Here is a 19,425-nt window from a genome sequence, read left to right as displayed (position 1 = left end):
ATATTTATAACAATACTTGATACTTGATTTATGACTTCCTCTACCTAGACCCACACCTACTTTGAATTTAACTTAACGGAGCGACAAAATACTCTCCCCCGCTTGCTGCTCGCCTCAGCCAGATGTGGCTTATGTAGTGGTCGGCATTCCTACGTGCTCCGACTGATCCCCACTGGAGATTATATGAGGGGTCTTGGAAACTGTCGTGATGCTTTGGTGACGAAGGTCATCAGGGTGACTATGGAAGGATTCTGTGGTAGTCTCTGACTCCCTCCAACTCAGTCAATATCAAGAACATGTCGTGAGCATGGGGTTTGGGTAGGCTTGGTTGAGTTTGTAAGAAAAGATAGTAGGTTGAGGGGCTTCATTGATTAGTAAACCTATGGTGCTGGTAAGGTCGGGACCGTGGTCGTCCGTCTTCGCTTTGCCGGCTGATAAGATCACTGAGATTGACCAGCCAGCTGGGTAGGTTTGGCTATTCCTTTCTATTGAAAAGGAGTCAGCTGTCTGCGCGAGTCACCTTCCATAGGCTCCGAGTCACCTTCTTGTAAGCTCCGCTGGACGACACGGCATTCTCATTCTATAGGCCGGCCGTACTTGTGATGGTTCCCCAGGATCCAATAAATCCACTCAGGTATACGTTGCCGCGATATTGTTCTATGGAACCGGGTGGGCTGCTTTTTAGAAGTTCGGCCCGGTTTTTCATTAAAAAAGCAAAATGGGGGAGGGATTGACCTTTCTAACGCATATTCTGTCATACCGGCATGGCCCCACTGATTTGTTTTCGATTGGAGCATCAAGCAGCGCAACCCGGTTCTACTTGACTAAGCCCCGTGCTCGTCCAAGGAGGGAGTTTGCTTTACCCAACTCCCCTTTTTGATAACAAGGCAAAAACCTCCGGCCCGACATTCATGAGTTTCGAATGAAGAATGAAGAGTGCCCTGCCCCTCTTTTTTTCCTAAATCTTGGATTTGGAAGTTGGTAAAGACCCACACCTTGTTTAAGTCAGAATGAGTCCCCGAGACATTGGCTTCCGCCAACAGTGAACTATTAAGGATCGCATCCCGCACATATTCTACATTATAGCCTGCAACTAATTCAGCTTCCGCTTTTGGGAGATCAGACGGAGCTCGATTAGTTTCTGCTAGACGAAGAATAAGGAACATAACCAATACGGGGAATAAGGGAATACCGGACCATATCTGCTTTTGCGCCATGACACTCTCACTCGAATTACAGGGACCTACACATATTAGTACAGTATACCGGGGTCCCCGGCCAGAACCACACGTGCAAGTTTCCCTGCATGTGGCTCGTCTGTGCTTTTATCCGAGGCGCTGCCTGCGACTCTGCATGGGAGAAGAGGGCTGAACTACAAACTTTCGTGTTTAGAGCATTGCATTGCCTAAGGGAGTAGGGTGAGTAAGCTACCCCTACCAATCAAAGCTTTCGTCAAAAAGGCATCACCGCTTCCTTTTTGGCCCCGCCCTTTATTTAGATGTTGGGGCAAGGCAAGCCCAAGGAAAGTCTAGGTTGAAGCTCCATCTCGGCCGACATCCTGCTCTCGAGAGGGTGTGGTCCTTGAGCGAACTAGTCATGTGCTGTGTTGCCCCAACGCAGGGGCATTTGGTGAGGAGCTACGGTCCGGTGGTTGACAAGCTATTGATCGGAGGCGACTAGACTTGAGTGCTTTTATCAAATGATGCATGTGGGCTGAGCCATTCCCATCCAAAGTGGTGGCCCGATTCGGCCTTGCCTGGTCGGAAAGAGATTCTAAATCTCGAATATGTGCACCGAGAATAGATATCTATGTTACCTAGCGGGGGCGGGCTTTCCCCTAGTAGTCCTGCTGCGTCCTCTGACAGTCCATCTCGCCTCATTTTTCTTTGGCTATACTTGTAGCCAGCCATATTAGCTCCACATTCCACCCTTTTTGATCTCTGACGAAAAAGGCAGTCATCAGTTGCCCCCTTTCCTATTTAGCTTTGCTTGCTGCCTATTATGAGAATAGGTCCCGGTTCAAGCGAACCGCCTTTCATCATCATCTATACGAGCTGCCACACACGATCCCGTAGGAACGATTTCATCGCCCTAAGAAGCAGAATGCGCCATCACCTACAGCCCTTTCCTCTGCCGGGGACTTTCACGAAATGAAAATGGGCGGCATCATCATATGCTCGACATTAGTTACCCTGGTGTATATCCCGGAGTACTCCTATGGCCGATCTGTCACCCATACATGAAGGCCTTGGCCTCGTCCCGTGTGGAGAATGCCCCCCTTACGGCATGGCTTAGTCTGTTATTTTCTTTTGTCAGAGTGGATTCGGACCGCCACTTCTCTGAAAGCATGGTTCTTGCCTCCCTCTCTCCTCCCTCCTTGGAGCTCGTCCATTCGTTGGGTGATCCCTTGCTCTCACGTTCGAGTGTTTGCTCGTCGTTTAGGCCGGTGAGTTACATTTTTGCTCATTGCAGTCGCCTCCGGGGTTCTTCACACCTGGGTAGTACCAGGACCCTTGTGCCCCGGACTGCACTGCCCGCCCTATGACCCAAAACTCAAAATGAGCCTTGCGACGAGACGCGGACATTCCTCATGCTGCGGTTCCCTCTGGTCCGTTCCCGGGTTGGGTTAGGGGAAGATCCACATGATTGCCTTCGCGGATCCAAACGTGCTCACAAGGCACACAATAAGAATAAGACCAATAGAGACTTCATAAGGAACCATTTGAGCTGTAGATCGTAATGCTCCTGGAAAGGCATATTTCGAATATAGAGGACATTCCCAACAATGCACGAGAATATCATACCCAACTATGAACCGTACGAGCACATCCTCTGTCACCCCCACCGCGCTTACGGCTCTATACCCCAACCCAACTTGCTCTGGCCCTGGGTCCTCTCGCATCTCTTCCTCAGTAAGCGGACCGTGGAAGCTGGGGAGTATCCGCTTGGGACTGATAGAAAATAGCATATCTTTTCCTTCCTGACCCCTATAAAAATCTAGTGGAAGTCCGGTCGCGTCGGAGACATCTTTATCTGATTTTGAGGCTTCGTCGTCCGGCTCCTCCAAAATTATGTTAGGATCGGCTGGCTCATCCTCATCATCCGAAAAGAAAACAGAGACAAAACAGATTTGAAATTGATGTCGAAGACACGATCATTCACATCAATTAAAGCAGGCAGGAAGGGCGCGGAAGCTACCGTTTAACGAATGCAATGCAAGCAAGGTAGCTTGCTTACTCTCCATCTAGCGTGCGTTGGCGGCAAGGAAGGAGGCATTGGAAAGACTAGACCATACACATTAATTAGTACAAGAAAGAGGCATTCAGGAAGCGACTAGTCGCTTCTGGCGAAGCTTAACAAAGGCCGACTACTACATAGAGACAACTACTACCAGTCATGAGCGATAGTGAAGCCGTCAGAGGCAGATGCTGTCACTTGACGGACGAAGCCGAGCCGATACGATAGGCGGGCGAAGTGAGCGAGACCAAGATGGGCTAGACGTGCAGTGGCGAAGGGGGCCTACTATACGTATACGTGATTAGTAAGCGGTTCAAGACATCGAACAAAAAATCAAGTGAACGAATGAACAGTGTGATTGATCAGACAAGTACCAAGGAGCAAGAAAACGTATGCGCTTTAGCAAGGGATGAGCATGAAATCTGTTGCTTGTTCTTTCGGTAGCCTTCTTTCATTTCTGAATTTGCTTGCGAGGAGTCCTTGCATTAGTATGAGTTCGTTGACCGCGTAAGGGCGATCCATCTTGATGACGAATTCCACGAACGAGAAATAGAAATTAATCGTTCGATGTCTGCTCGTTCTCCCCTCTTCAATTCCAATGAACAACATGATCTTGAGCAATCATTTGTTCAATTTGGTCGATCTGATACTTAGTTAACTCATTCATGTTGATGTTCCCACTGATACCTAATCAATAACGAAGCTGAATGGCTTTTTTCGGTCCAATTCCATCCATTTTTGTTGAGGCAATTCTGACTTGTTCATCGGGAAGTGATCTAGCTCCTGAGATATATGACATTCTTTATCCTTATCTTTTCCTGGTCTTCTCGGCTGGAATCTACAATCTACACCTCTCCAAACACAAACGCAATATCTTGAGTACCCAGAACCATGTTCAGTGCTGCAAAAGCGCAGCTGTAGCCCCCTAGAATCTTCGGCTCCTCGTTTTTATTCAATTATGAAATGACTCATTTTGATGGAGATTTGTAGCATCATTCAAGTAAATACAAATTGAGATCGTAAAAACATGAGCTTGTGATATAGCTACACCTAATTCCAGACCGGTTAATGCTAGAACTATAAATAAGGGACCAAGATCTCCTATGAAATAGAAAATATTATTCAGAAATAGCATAGTCCAAGCAAACCCTCTTAAAATCTTTACTAAACTATGACCGGCCATCATATTAGCAAATAAACGTATTCCTAAGCTTAATGCACGAAAACAATAAGAGATTAGCTCAAGGAGTACTAAGAAAGGTGCTAACGGCAGTGGGACTCCCGCAGGTAATAAGAAGCTAAAAAAGTGAAGCCCATGTCTTTGAAATCCAACGATCGTAATGCCTATAAAAATGGAAAATGAAAGAGCCAAAGTAATGAGAAAATGACTTGTCACTGTGAAGCTAAAGGGTATCAGACCCTGGGGATTACGAAATAACGAAAAAGTAAAAGTGATCGAGATGCGAGGGAAAAACTTTTGTTTCACATTTCCGGAAAGACCACCTATTTGTTCGTTTACCAGGTTTAGCACGAAATCATAAATAAGCTCGACCAAGGATTGCCATGCATTTGGCACTGACTTTCCACGTCCGTTTTTCGTAACAAGAAAAAACAGAAAAATGACCAAAACGACAGTGAGCAGCATATACAAGACTGCATTTGTAAATGTAAAATAAAAGTTGCCCACATGAAGATAAATTATTGGGTAAATGGCAAATTGATCCAATGGGTTTTCCAAAAAAAGCTGATTCGGAGCACTTACAGCGCTACCCGACGGGGAGTCTTCGGCCCTCCATATTTCGTTATAAAAATTAACAAAGCCCATGTTCCAAGTGAAGCTTTTGCGCCCCTTGAAATGTAAATCTATGAAAGTCTCCCTTAGGTCCGGGGCAGAATCCGCGCCCAGAAACTAGTTACAAAACCTGGTAACATCGTATGCAGGTGGCAAAATCAATTTTGCCTGCCGCATGTATGATTCATCCATTTTTTTTGCTTTTAAAAAGCAAAGCATGTTTATTATCGGGTGCAATTCCATATATTTTGAAAAGAAGGTCCCTATCTTTCAAGGTAGGTGCCTCCACCCCTTCCAAAAGCCGGTTCACAAGCTGCGGATCCAACTCCGGATGTAAAAAATCAAAAATAAAAGAATGGAGGGACACTTTGTACTGTTTGTGTTATTAAATCGAAATTGTTCATCTCCAGGTCAGAGATGCCCTTTCTATCTTACATCACCATCGAGCCCTGGCTGTAGAGTCACTGGTTTCTAATCGCAATGGATTTATGTTTTCTTTGGCTTTTCCATTCGCCTAGTTCAACCCTGATCTGGATAGATAGCTCGGCTTCTATTAGCTGAGAATGGTTTTGTCAAGGAAAGGTTTCGCTATACAACAACAATGAACTCACTTCTGATCAAATAGGATTGGATGAATCGGTAATCTTTCTCTGACTTGTGAGAGAGAATCACTTGCTGTATTGGGAGCGGGCGGGTGACATGCATTAAGCGAAATCAGTTGTTATGTTTTTAATCTTATTTGCACGAGAAGACCCTTGACTGAGGAGACGTGTTTGGCTTGGATGATGCCGCTATGCTCCTATTCACTTTTAGAGACCGCTCTGAGTTTGCCGGTTTTGCGGCAACCCTTTCACTAAGAACATTTTAGCCATTAACGAAATGCCACTATTCCACAATGCTTCTTTGATTATGTAGAAGCGGTAGTAGTGAAGAAAATGGAGGGAGAAGAAAGAAAGCGATGTGACACGAGAATAGATCACATCCGACAGCCAACTATGCCATTAGATAGATCCGCTTTGAGTCTTCTGCAGGATGAGATCCCCTTGGTCTTGTGATAGGGGCTTGAGGAGGAAGAAGAGGGGATTTCTGAAAAAAAATGAATCTCCTTATTTATAGGGAACAAGACGTGTGACTTCCTCAAACAAAATGAATGTGGCTTTCGTGATAAGGCAAATCCTTCATTCGGTAGAATCAACATATTGAATCTACGCTCGCTCGGCTCGGTGCTGAATGAACTCCTTTATTGATTCTGGGCTGCTCGTAGGGGGACTGTGAAAGCAAGCGTAGGAGATCAAAATGTGAGCCGAGTCTAATGGGTAAAAAGGGGAAGCAGGAAAGGGTTCTGATGTGAATTCTTCTGGTTTGTATATCTATCTCAGCCCTTGCTTGAAAACCTCAAAATTGACTTGCATCTTCCCTTATCACACTACACTTTCTCTTCCTTATTCCATTTCACTGAGCTAAGCAACCCTTTTTCACGTATTCACCTGAGATATTATAGAAATTGGTTATATTGATTTGTCGTCTTGTTCTCGATAGGAACTTGATGCTGTCTTGGTTGGCTTGAGAGCAGGCACTGTCTATATATCCAAAATCGGAGGAGAGTTTGGGTTTGGATCACAGACGATCGAAGATTTTGGATTGAGATGGATGGTTGTGCTTGAAGTTATGAGTAGGGTAATGCTAAGTTGATTCTGCTGATCCGTTTCATCCTCTTTCGGCAAAGGAAGTTGGACTTTAGTTAGCTAAGAAAAAGTACCAGCAGCCTGCCTGTGCCCTTTGAGTCTATAGCCGCCAAATCTAAAGATTCCTTAAGTTGTCGTACGGCTTATTTTTCTTCTTTTGCCAATGATCGGTGACAATGAATGCTACGAATGTTCGCTTCCACTAATGTCGTATAAGAATTGTGAGGTGCCCATAGCTTCCCGGAAAGAAGAAGAGTCATTGTCGTTTCCTGACCGATATGAATGCAGATATTTACCCTCGCCTCAGGAAATACCACTAGTAGAGTCTGCTGAAGGTGTCGTTCAGGAGACATGCTGGGCTCTAGATATGCGAGTGAGATACCCGCCCTCGGTCATGACCTGGGTTGAAGAAGGAATATATGTTCTTGGAAGCAAAGAAAGAACTCCGGTATTCCGACCTTATCTTTTTGCTCAAAGAACGAATCAAACCCCTTGTCGAAGCCCTTTATGATATATAACCCTGGATTGAGTCAGATTTGGGGCGGCTGAACCCACTTAAGCTGAAGCCTTACTAGATGTCGACGGAAAGGTGAGAAGAGCTGATTGAACCTACCAAGCAACGGTTAGTTGTGCAGTGTACATACAGGCTGGTTTCGCCATTAGCAATGAATTGGATTTATTAGTAAGGGAATGAATGAAGCGGACCGGAAAGAAGATGGATTTTGGAATAGAAAGAATTCCTCTTCTAGGTTTCTGCTTCAAGTAGTAAGCAAAGGATCCTACCTGCTAATGGTTGAAAACCTTGGCGGCCTCTAGTTCTTCTATCTAGTTTTTTAGCCTAGCGTGAACGAATAAGCTTAAACAAATGGTTTCTTTGGCAACGGTTTTTTCTAGTTGATTTGTCCTTATAAATATATTAGCCTTAGTCTAGTTTAATAAACTGCTCATAGCTCTTATCATTCCTTTATCCATGCATATATTGGGAATATATTAGCTCTTAGCTCTGGCACTTTCTTCTTCTTTATTTGCCGTTGCATTCAATAGCCTATTTGAAGTTAACAAAAGCTTTATTAGCTAGCTCTATGAAATACGTATATCTTCTTGGCTATGTAGGCTATCTCTACAGGCTTTTTCAACCTATAAGCAGACCTTTGTACACACCGTTGTAACTGAACTAGCTATTCACACAGAAAGGTCTATATCGTACATATACCAACTACGCACCCCCTGTATACTTCTTTTTCCTTCTCCCGTTCTTGTGATATAAAATAATGAAAAAAGATATGATCATCTCATTAAAAATATTAATCAAGCATAATTTTATTAGAGTTAGAAAATATCAACCGATCATCGGAGGAAGCAGGCTTACAAGAAACTGATGGATTTCTCTCTTATTCTAAATCAAAAGTTCATTTAACGAGAGAATTAATATGTGGTTCCTCTATATCTTGTATACCAGTAATCAATAACTTTTCCTCCTTCATTATTACTCTTCCTCCAGAGATTCAGGATCCCCAAGCTCTAGCTCATTTAGCAGGGCTAAACTTCTATCTGAGCCTTTACGAGCAGGATCTTGGATGGGTTACGTTCATTCAGAACGGGCTTAATCACAATACCCCTCTGGAGGACATACCTGGACGGCTTAAGCTCTTCCTAATGGAAGGAAAGTTGTCTAGTATGCGACAAGATGTCATTCATGAATTTGTGGCGCTTTATCAAAGAATAGGGCCTTATCTACCGACCGAGCCCTACTTGGTCGATGAAGCACTTCGTTCCTATCTGGACCATATTAACGCAACTGATTCTTTCACTGTTCTCCAAAAGTCTTATCAAGATCTACGGGAGAATGAGGGAGGATCTGTTTTCTTTAGAGATGTTGTTTCCCACAACCGGGATCTCCTTGAGGCGGAAAGCTCCGCAAGGAGGTGCCTGGAAGTGGAACAGAGGATCCCATGGGATGAAATCCCCAAGAGCAAGCAAGTCTCGAAAGAGCAGAGCACGAGCATGCTCTCGACTTGTTTAAGTCGGAGGATCTTAGAACGGAATTAGAAAAAAAAGAGCGGGGTAGCTCAGTAATTCTGATTCTTTTCTCTTCCAGCCCCCAGGCGGGCCCCTCTTTCTTTTCTCTTCCAGCCCCCCGGCCCCTATTTGATAAGAAAAGTTTTCATTTCTCAAATAAAAAATGACAAATATGGTTTGATGGCCCTTCTCTACTAACCACAATGATATTGGGACTCTCTATTTCATCTTCGGTGCCATTGCAGGAGTGATGGGCACATGCTTCTCTGTACTGATTCGTATGGAATTAGCCCAACACGGCGATCAAATTCTTGGTGGGAATCATCAACTTTATAATGTTTTAATAACGACTCATGCTTTTTAATGATCTTTTTTATGGTTATGCCGGCGATGATAGATGGATTTGGTAATTGGTTTGTTCCGATTATGATAGGTGCACCTGACATGGCATTTCCATGATTAAATAATATATCATTCTGGTTGTTGCCACCAAGTCTCTTGCTCCTATTAAGCTCAGCCTTAGTAGAAGTGGGCAGCGGCACTGGGTGGACAGTCTATCCGCCCTTACGTGGTATTACCAGCCATTCTGGAGGAGCAGTTGATTTAGCAATTTTTAGTCTTCATCTATCAGCTATTTCATCAATTTTAGGTTATATCAATTTTATAACAACTATCTTCAACATGCGTGGACGTGGAATGACTATGCATAGATTACCACTTTTTGTGTGGTCCGTTCTAGTGACAGCATTCCTACTTTTATTATCACTTCCGGTACTGGTGGGGGCAATTACAATGTTATTAACCGATCGAAACTTTAATACAACCTTTTTTGATCCTGCAGGAGGGGAGACCCAATATTATACCAGCATCTCTTTTGGTTCTTTGGTCATCCAGAGGTGTATATTCTCATTCTGCCTGGATTTGGTATTATTAGTCATATCGTATTGACCTTTTCAAGAAAACCAATCTTCGGGTATCTAGGCATGGTTTATGCCATGATAAGTATAGGTGTTCTTGGATTTCTAGTTTGGGCTCATCATATGTTTACTGTGGGCTTAGACGTTGATACGCGTGCCTACTTCACCGCAGCTACCATGATCATAGTTGTGCCCATAGGAATCAAAATCTTTAGTTGGATCGCTACCATGTGGGGAGGTTCGATACAATACAAAACACCCATGTTATTTGCTGTAGGGTTCACCTTTTTGTTCACCATAGGAGGGCTCACTAGAATACTTCTAGCAAACTCTGGGCTAGACATTGCTCTACATGATACTTATTATGTGGTTGCACATTTCCATTATGTACTTTCTATGGGAGCCGTTTTTGCTTTATTTGCTGGATTTTACTATTGGGTGGGTAAAATCTTTGGTCGGACATATCCTGAAACTTTAGGCCAAATCCATTTTTCGATCACTTTTTCGGGGTTAATCTGACCTTCTTTCCCATGCATTCCTTAGGGCTTTCAGGTATGCCACGTCGCATTCCAGATTATCCAGATGCTTACGCCGGATGGAATGCTCTGAGCAGTTTCGGTTCTTATATATCCGTAGTTGGGATTCGTCGTTTCTTCGTAGTTGTCGCAATCACTTCAAGCAGTGGAAAGAACCAAAAATGTGCGGAAAGTCCTTGGGCTGTTGAACAGAATCCAACCACACTAGAATGGTTGGTACAAAGCCCTCCGGCCTTTCATACTTTTGGAGAACTTCCTGCGGTAAAATAGACAAAAAGCTAAAAAAACCTCTCCTAACTATGAAGGAAGTTTCATAGATATAGGTGTGGGAAATAAGTTCTTCATTTGAAGAGTTAGTTGGCTGGCCTGCCGGCCCGCAGATTAGGAACGCTTTTATCGCCAACTGAACCGCGTAACCAAAGCGATTCCTTCTTGGTGGAGATAGGTGGGTCCTGTTCCAACCTATGTCAGTTCGAACCTGACGAGTCGTTCGTTCGTGTGGAGAATCTCTCTCCTTTTCTTCTAAGTCTTGCTACATTAAGTCCTTGCTCTCTCAGCCTCATAATAATAATCAATATTCATATACTTTATGCTAAATTCTGTATAGCAATCAATGTCTAAGGGCATAGAGAACCTTAAGAGGATAGGCAAGTCTATTTATTTGAGACCAGTGAGGTCAGAAATTCAAGCATTCGGGTCAAGACTATAAGGCGCTATCAGGACATACCTCAAAAGGCTCGCTACCTTCTCTAGATACTTGATTGGAAGAGAGGGTAGATGTAAGAGAGTTAAAGCACTTCGCTGGAAGAAGGGTATAATGGAAAGTCATTATATTTCATGTGGAACTAAATAGGTCATTCACGACTGAATGGTTTATCAATCAAATACATCAGCATTCCAAAATACTATCCGCTAATGCCCTCACTCTTTGACTTAGAGGTCTTGGCCCCACCTTTACTTATATCTTAGACTTATACTCTTCCTTACTTCCCTTCTCTGGCCATGTGGTTGAGGGTATTTGAAAAAAAAGAAATTGACAATACCTACTATCGATGCCTAAGAGTAGGTCTTTACCAGCTTGCCTAATAAGAGTAGTTTAATACCGGCTTACTTGTACAAGCTTATACTATAAGAGTGAGTACGCTGCCTTCCTAATTATTATCATCAGAAAGATATTTTGAAACCATCCTGGTGTCATTTACTTTCATAAAGCAAATCTTAGTAAATAAATGTGGGTGATCCTACTTAGAATAAGACTTATATTGTGGTGTGAGGTACTAATATAACTCCACTTTATGCGTATAGGAAGGTGGCTGCTTAGAATGCTAAACATGCCTACTAGATGGCTTATGCTAGAACAAGTCAAGCTCAACAATGCTTAAGCCCAAGGAATGGATGCGTTAAAGACTAGAAATATAGATTTTATCTCAACCTAACCTATGCAAGCACTTATCCCCTTGCCTTGGATTAGGCACTACAACTATATGTGACTTAGAATCTGACCAGTAACTATACCTTATGAAAAGTAAGCACTAGCTATAGACAGAACTATATAGTCCCGAGTAAGTGGCGTGGAGCGGAATGCAATAAAGCAATAGAGAGTTAGCTACATATATTGAAGTTGAATCTATGCTCTTTGCGAGGCAAAAAGCTATCCAAGATAGTAAGTACTCGGCGGTATACTCCTGTAGCTCCTTGATTCCTTACGCAAGTTAGAGCCTTATGAAAGAGGGAAGACTACTTATTAATAGGCAACTTTTCTTTAGACATAAAAGAAGACTGCTATTTGAGGGAATGCAGCATGGGCCCTATAACTTGCTTTTCTATTTGCAACCAAAGCTAGAAGAGCAGCACGTCTATCCTGAGTTTTCGTGTCTAGCTTGCTTGCTCACTTCCTATAATGGCAATCAAAGAAAATCTCTTTCTAATCCTATAACTTAACTAAACTTAACTAAGTAGTAAAGAGAAGATTAGGATGAGTAAGCCCTGACTTCAAGTCTATGTATAGCAACTAGCTATATTACTACTTATTCGTCATACTTTATCTCGATGGACCTATTGCCGCCTATTCAGAATAATAATAAATTCTATAGTTACTGGCATATTACTCCCATCAGTGAGAATTGTATACGCAGGAGAGAACCTTGCGCAAAAAGGGCTTTGCTTTATGGTATAGATTAGGAATTGGAATAAGTAAGGCTAACTAAAAGAGAGAAGAGGGTCTATAGTCATTCTATCTCAACACTGAAGAATAAGACATCTATCCTTACTCTTGCATTAAATAGAATAATATTAAAGGGAGGGGAGTATATCGAATATAAGGCAGCCCTCAGGCAAACCCATAATAAGGCTGATGAAATCGAAGCAGAATTTAAAACAAATAAGGTACACTCTTGATCCTTACAACACATCTTTACTATGACTAAAAAGTGCTGGAAGGAGAAAGTCAAAGAAGGACTCGAAACTTTCAGATAATGAATATAAAGATGAAAGATTGAATGCTTTATCAGAGATAGATTTTGACTTGGGCTTGAACAAAGCCTTTTTCGCCTTTCTTCGCTAGTTCGCTTAAGTACATAGGTTATGGCAATACGACATTCTATCTTTTGCTTAGGCTTGAAACACTTATTTTCTTATTATCTTTTTATTTTCTTTCGCGCTAGGCAATCTCTTTGCTTGCTGACATAAACATTCAACATAGATCAAGTTGTTTTTAGGAGTTTAACCTCTTCTTACTTCTTGACATCAGAAAGACAAGCGCTTACCTCCTTCCTAGCAACCTACATATCTGTGTGCTCAAAGCACATTCGGAGTATAGTTGACTATTCCTCCTATACGTATCTGAGCCAAAGCCTACTTTATTCTCTGCAAGCTAGGTAGTTAGAATTAAGTAACTAATTTAGACTGATTGGTGGCAGGCTCCGACGAAAGCTTATGGATTCAGCACTTTGCTATAAGAAAGAAGCAAGGTTGTCCGACAAAACTAGAGTTTTAAGTAAGCAAGAAATTGATTGCGTGGTAGGAAAGAAAGGAAACTACCAAGCGAGGGATTGTTTCCATATTATATACTTATTAACTTCCTGTCAGTAAAGTACTAGTTTTTTAGTTAGTAGTGTGCTATACTGTTTAAGAAATGCATGCAATCTGAGACTTCAGAAAACGTATAGTTGAGTCAAACTACACTAGAATAGTCAGTGAAAACTACACTGAATTATAAAGGTCTTTTCCTTGAAAGAATAGGTTTTTTTGCATCAAGAGGCTATGAGGAAATAAGTAACATAGTTAATGAGGAGGGGGTATGCATCTTATCATCTTCTATTCGAGAATAATAAACGATCGAGAAAGGCTGCACATGAATCTTACTCTAGAAATGCCTGTGGAATGTCCCATCGAGAAGAAGTCGATTCGCTGAAGCATAAAAGACAAGGAAGAAGAGATCTTATTAGTTTAGTTAACCCTTTGGCCAGCCCTTAGCATCTCAAGAATGCGCTCTTCTCAAGCGAATCCAAATAGGTGTTGGTTTGTCGACTAAGCAGTCGCCTTAGGAGCACGTCGTCAGTATCACACTTGTTATTCGCAAAATCTACCTTCCAAACGATTTCCAGAGGATCGAGCAAGAAAAGGAGATAGTCAATCTCTGTTTAAACCCGGTTGCTTTCTGCGCAGAGATGTTTGCTCGTGTCTGTCTTCCAGGTCATCTATAGAGGCTTCTGTTTGGATATAAAAACAGACGTACAGGTAGCTTTTAAGGTGATGTATCGTCTGTAGTTCTTCCCGTTGTACATCAATCGTTCACTAAATCGATGAGGAAGGTGAAAGTAGGGCCACCGACTGGGAAGCAAGCATGAAGGAAGAACCCTGGACTTTGGTTTCAAGCTGAACTATTTACTTCTTCTTAAACAATTTATTGCTTTCCATTCCGCTGCTTCTGCACAAAGCCAACGAGCTTCAAACTTATTGCTACTTCCACTCCGTGAGGATTCTTGGTCGTCGTAGTAACACGTATCAAGCACTAGTTTAAAGACCCATTCTAGCTTAAAATCAGTCTTCTACACGATTCCTTATTTAGGAGCTTCCTGTGGTGAATTGGGATACCTAAGTATTTTAAGGCTACGGATACACCAAAAAGGTGGGCATATTGAGCCTCGAACTGCTTGCTTTATGTGGCTCAACTATTGCCAGTCAGTACGGATGCATTGGTACTCCGATCCGGTATCATAACTTTATTCAATCTCATATCCAGATCAAGATTGGGAGCACAGTCGCGAGTCTGCACCTAAGGTGCCTCGCCTCTCATGGGGAACGTATTGCATTCAATGTGATTTCCGCTGCCTTGCTTCGATTTCGTGCGTTTAAAGGCAGGGTTGAGCAACCAATCATAAGCCAGCGAGGATGCATTTCCCGTGCCCCTATTTAGTTAGTACTTTCGAGTTAAGAGCGAGAAAACGAACTATACATTTAATAAAAAAAGTGCAACGGCTGTAGCGTGAAAAGGCCATGAGGATGGCTACGGCTTTGAAGCTCCTTTATCTACCATAGATAGAATGGAAGAGTTTTTTCTCATTGCATTGATCCACCAAGGCTAGGGATATCCAACGGGATGGAGCTATTTCCCTTGGCACCTTATAGTCCTCAGACGATGAACAGAGCACTAGATGCCCTATTCTACTCCTATGCTAAGTGTCTTTGTTTGGTTTGGTTTCTTGTGAAAGCGGCTAGCCCCATCACTAAAGCATGCATGTTCCATATGAAAGGTGATGTAGGTAGGGCTGGTAGGGGAAGTAAGAAATAGGTGAGACTCCTTAATGAAACTAGCCTTTATCCTTAGATTTTTAAGTTCTATTTCCACCATTACTAGTGTTTCCTTGATTTTCATAATAGAAAAAGATCAACTAAACTAAACCAGAGATTGTCGTAGCGATTGGCAGGACTGGGTATTATTCTGGGTGATGAAATGGATGGAATTTCTTGAAACATAACTCACTTCACTTATAATCGAATTTGGAAAAGGGAGACTAGCTCCTGCAATAAATCAAGAAGAAAGCAGGCGCAAAAGAAAAGCTCAATGAGAGAGATTCTAGACCGGTCATGGTCGGGGCTGATCGATCGCTCCTTAAAAGGGAGTTAACTGCTTTGAACCATACATGAAACTTATCTCATAGAGTGAGCTAGCCCCAGATAGCGAAGGATAGCTATTGACTTATTGGGAAACCCGCCTCCAATACATGCTTATCCCACACCCCCTATTCCTTCATTTTAGGTTTTCATGGCCGATTCAATAACATAGTTCGCACACCTCTTTTCAATTCTCTAGAGATAGTTGTCATTTATATCTTCTTCCGGATCCCTCCTATTTGGTTGGAAGTTTCCTGCTCCAGTTGGGAAAGCAAGGGCCCTAGTTTTGTTATTGAGTCTCGTTATGGTCGAATATGAATGAATCCTGGAATGGAATAAAAACATGAGTAAAATGCATCGTAGTCCCTCAATCGAACAGTCAACTAGTTCATATCTAACCTTATGTATTCTTTTCCCGCACCTTAGCTTCAAATAATTGAATGAATGAGTGCTATTTCAAAGTTCAAGTTTAGGTATTAGCTCGCTACAGTTTAGTCAGTAGTTCTGTCCCTTTGTTCGGTGAACTAGTTCTGGATATAAGCATTAGAATGAGAGTGGCTACGTATTTGGATTACTTGACTCGCTTTCCTGTTTCTGAATCCCTTCTTGGATACAATCCTCATTCACAATCCGATTCTTGCTCGATTCTATAATGAAAAACAGACCTTGTGCCATGGATTTGATGAAGCTTGAAAGGACTCCCCTTGTTCGAAGCCAAAGATAAGAAGCATATAGGTGACAACCCCAATCCTTATATATCAATCCAATTACCAGAGGAACGAAGAACTAAGTTTGCCTGACGCCCGAAAACAACTTGTTTGTTTTGGTGGAAGAGGAAGAAATAGAAAAAGATTGCCGCTTTTCATACGCTAATTCGTGATTCAAAGTAGAGCAAGTGAGGGAGCTATACTTGGGACTCAATCAACATATGCCAAGTGTTCCGTAATCTATGGGCAGCACTCCGTAGGAATGTTATAGTCTAGGCATGTCGTAGTACTCATTAGAAAGAAAGAGGAGAAACTTAACATGTCTTATTCCGAATTCCTGCGATTGTCATTATGTTCCAGCAAGGAAATAGTCATTCTTTCATTCCGAGAATTCGACTAACAGCACAGATTTCTAGTGCTATAACAGAAACTGCCCTTAACGCGCAAATGAAAGCCCTCACAATACTCTTTACCTGCAAATACTCCCGCTTATGGTAGTAGATAAACAGGTGGTGGACATGTATGTGCAGCCTCTGCTGCTGGTAGATTGACTGTTTTATACGGACTAAAAAATGGAGGGTAGTGCTTGAGAATGCTACCCTATTCCTGGAATTAGCCATCCCCTTCTTTGACTATTCGACCTGCTCCTCGAAGCAAGGAAGGGAATGAAGATGGCACTGAATGCCCTTTCCGCAAGAAGGATAGGAGTTGGCTTACCGCATCTACCTTCTCATCGCGGGATAAGGGCTGGGCCGTTAACTTAAGTACTAAAGCTACTGGAGCAGCTGCCTTCATTGATTCCCCATGAAGGAATCGGAATATCGCTACTTCCCCTTACTGCCCTAAGTGGGGAGATGGATTAAAAACCTTGTGTGAAGGAAAGGCTGTCAAAGTCGTTGACCATTACTCCGGTTGAAGGACAAATGGACAGTGAATCAACGGAATCGAGTTGTTCTAAGGATTCAGATTCGGCAATCGAGACATCTATATCTATGGAATTTCAAAAGAGAGAAAAGGATCTGAATCCGACCCGAGGACGAGCTCAAACCTTAGGGTTTGAAAAGAAGAAGTAAAGCTCTTGTTTACTTCAATCAAAAAAGGTAGGTCATAACACAGATTGAATTAGACCTTACTCAATCACTCATCGCTGGAAAAAGTAGAGTGATTTCCTCGCAAAAAAAGCACGAGCGAGATATTCTTCCTTAACAGGGATCTCAATTGCGAGAAGAAGTACAAAGGGCAAAGGCAGAAGTGGAAGGGTCAAACTCCTCTATCGGGGAAAGACAGGAAGGATCAAAGTGTAAAATCACTTGTTTGAAACATCTAAAAAATAGAAATGGCTATTAGAAGTTGTATTTCGGTGGTCAAAGGGAAGGAATCAGAAAAGAGGGAAGAGCTCTCAAGGTAGAATCAGTTCCAGGCAAGTATGTCCATTGAAAGGAAAGAGTCCCTAAACAGACAGGTTTTCAACAAATAAGACGGGTCCTGGTCTTCGGCAACAAAAGAAGCCGAAGCGAGAGCTCGATCAAAGAACCTTTATAGATCCTCATCATCCTCAGGTTCTGGATACACAGCGAGAAGGGAATCTTCCTGTTCGAATGGAAGATATTCAAAAGAGAGGGGAGAAATCAATCACATGCATGAGTGGATCGAGCTATTATATAATAAGTAACGGCTGAAAAAGCTATTCTTGCTAGATCCACTTGTCAAGGCACGGAAAGCCGTGTTCCTTCTCAAATCACGCTTTCCTGATTGATTTGAAAGACCCTACACACCACCGTATCCTTGGCTTTCTTCCCACTTTCAAAGAACTTGCTATCATTCTTTCGATTCTATCTCCTCACTTTAGGTCTTATGCTTCTTATTAAAGGGGTTATGCCACTCCGAGTCCATCAGTGTTGAAGGAATGGACAGAGACATGCAAAGACAAAGTACTGATTTGACTACCAATAGAGAGCAGAGCTAGAGACAAGATGCCTAGGACCTGGAGGAGATCCATAAGAACCAACTCGTGGAGAAGATAACATCAAACTAGAGATAATAAACCCAACTCTCCGTTCTTTAATCGAGAATGGATACAGGGTTGTCGAGCAAAACCTTTATTAGGGGGTAGACCTACCTTGTTTTGTTGACTTATTGCTTTCCAGCAAAGCGTGCCGGCCCTATCTCTAAAGCACCAAACTTCCACATTTTAGGAGATGCCCTATCTTCCCTTAAAGAGCCAGCTTATTGAATAGAGCTGTCACTCCTAACCTTACCTAAGACCCCTTCGGGATATCTTTTGAAAATATTTTCTCTGAAAAGAAAAGATGTTTGCGGTCCCTTGCCCGCTCAATTAAAGAAAGTGGGATCTGGCCTTGCATTTTTTAGATAGGGCTCCCTCACGACATTCTTGCTCTTGCATTTGAAAGTCGAATCAGGATTCCATCTAGAGAAAGGTTCCGAATGGAACTAGTGAATGTGTATGCCGAACGTAGGCAGGTATACCAGACCTTTGATATTAAGCTATGATCTCTCTTCTATCTCTTGAAGTTCCCACAAAGCGACTCTGAACCTAAGACCGGGTTGTGGGATGTCTTTTGATATTCTAAACTAAGAAAAATGCAATTGGATTTATTTTTATATCCCAATGATAGGAAATGAAAGAAAAGGTCGAGCTTAAGCCGATTCCATTGCGGAAAGAAAAGAGGCTCTCCCATTCCCACCTGATACGTCAAAAGCAATTGACTAATAAGGGGAAGCAACCAGTCGAATTCGATTGATTATGTCAGTCCGCATTACTATAAAAGGGCAGCAGCTTTCTACTAAAATGGGCTTTGGCACTCCTTCCGCTATTACTCGAAATAATAATAATAGTGAAAGGGCAGTCGAATTTGTGACTACGTCAAAGTCTCATTTCACTCGAATTTAAAGGCTGTAACTCCTACTTATTTCTATTAATTAAAGCTTGCCCATGGCTGCTTTCATCCCATTCTTTCTTCTTTCTCCTTCACTAGATTCCGGTTAATACGCTTGGTCCACCCATGCTTTTCCTCTCCATTTTTCATATGGGAAGGGAAAGGAGTGCCAACTTATTGGAATTCTGCATGGCATATTTCCCAACCTCCTGCAATTCCAGGCTCTAGTGCTCAGTCATAAACCTATTGCCCGCTCTGCTTTCCCATTCCTATTGCTTTCGAGATCTGAATCTTCCTGAATTCAAGTAGAGAATACCAGGGCTTTCTTCTTCTTTGATTTTCCTTGGGGCAGAGGATAAAAAATGGATTTCCGACATAGCGCCTGTGGCATTAGGATTCTAAGATTTAGGAGGGGAAGGCTGAGGAGAGGGATCACATGCATTGAAGCAATCTCAAGATTCAGAAATGATCAAAATAATTGTACGGGGAGAAGAAAGAGAGGAGAGTCACGAAAATAGGG

General features: G+C 42.4%; 2 pseudogenes; one reads left to right on the top strand and one right to left on the bottom strand.

Annotated features, from left to right (window-relative positions):
* Nucleotides 1-4,147: 4,147 nt before the first annotated feature.
* Nucleotides 4,148-5,062, bottom strand: LOC123096859 (ATP synthase subunit a-like; annotated as a pseudogene).
* Nucleotides 5,063-8,370: 3,308 nt separating this feature from the next.
* Nucleotides 8,371-10,453, top strand: LOC123096858 (cytochrome c oxidase subunit 1-like; annotated as a pseudogene).
* The last annotated feature ends 8,972 nt before the right edge of the window (nt 10,454-19,425 follow it).

The sequence above is a fragment of the Triticum aestivum genome, chromosome 4D (genome assembly GCF_018294505.1).
Source record: "Triticum aestivum cultivar Chinese Spring chromosome 4D, IWGSC CS RefSeq v2.1, whole genome shotgun sequence".
NCBI classification, from domain to species: Eukaryota; Viridiplantae; Streptophyta; class Magnoliopsida; order Poales; family Poaceae; genus Triticum; species Triticum aestivum.
The sequence above is the reverse complement of the archived record's forward strand: the minus strand, read 5'-3'. Positions and strand labels throughout refer to the sequence as shown.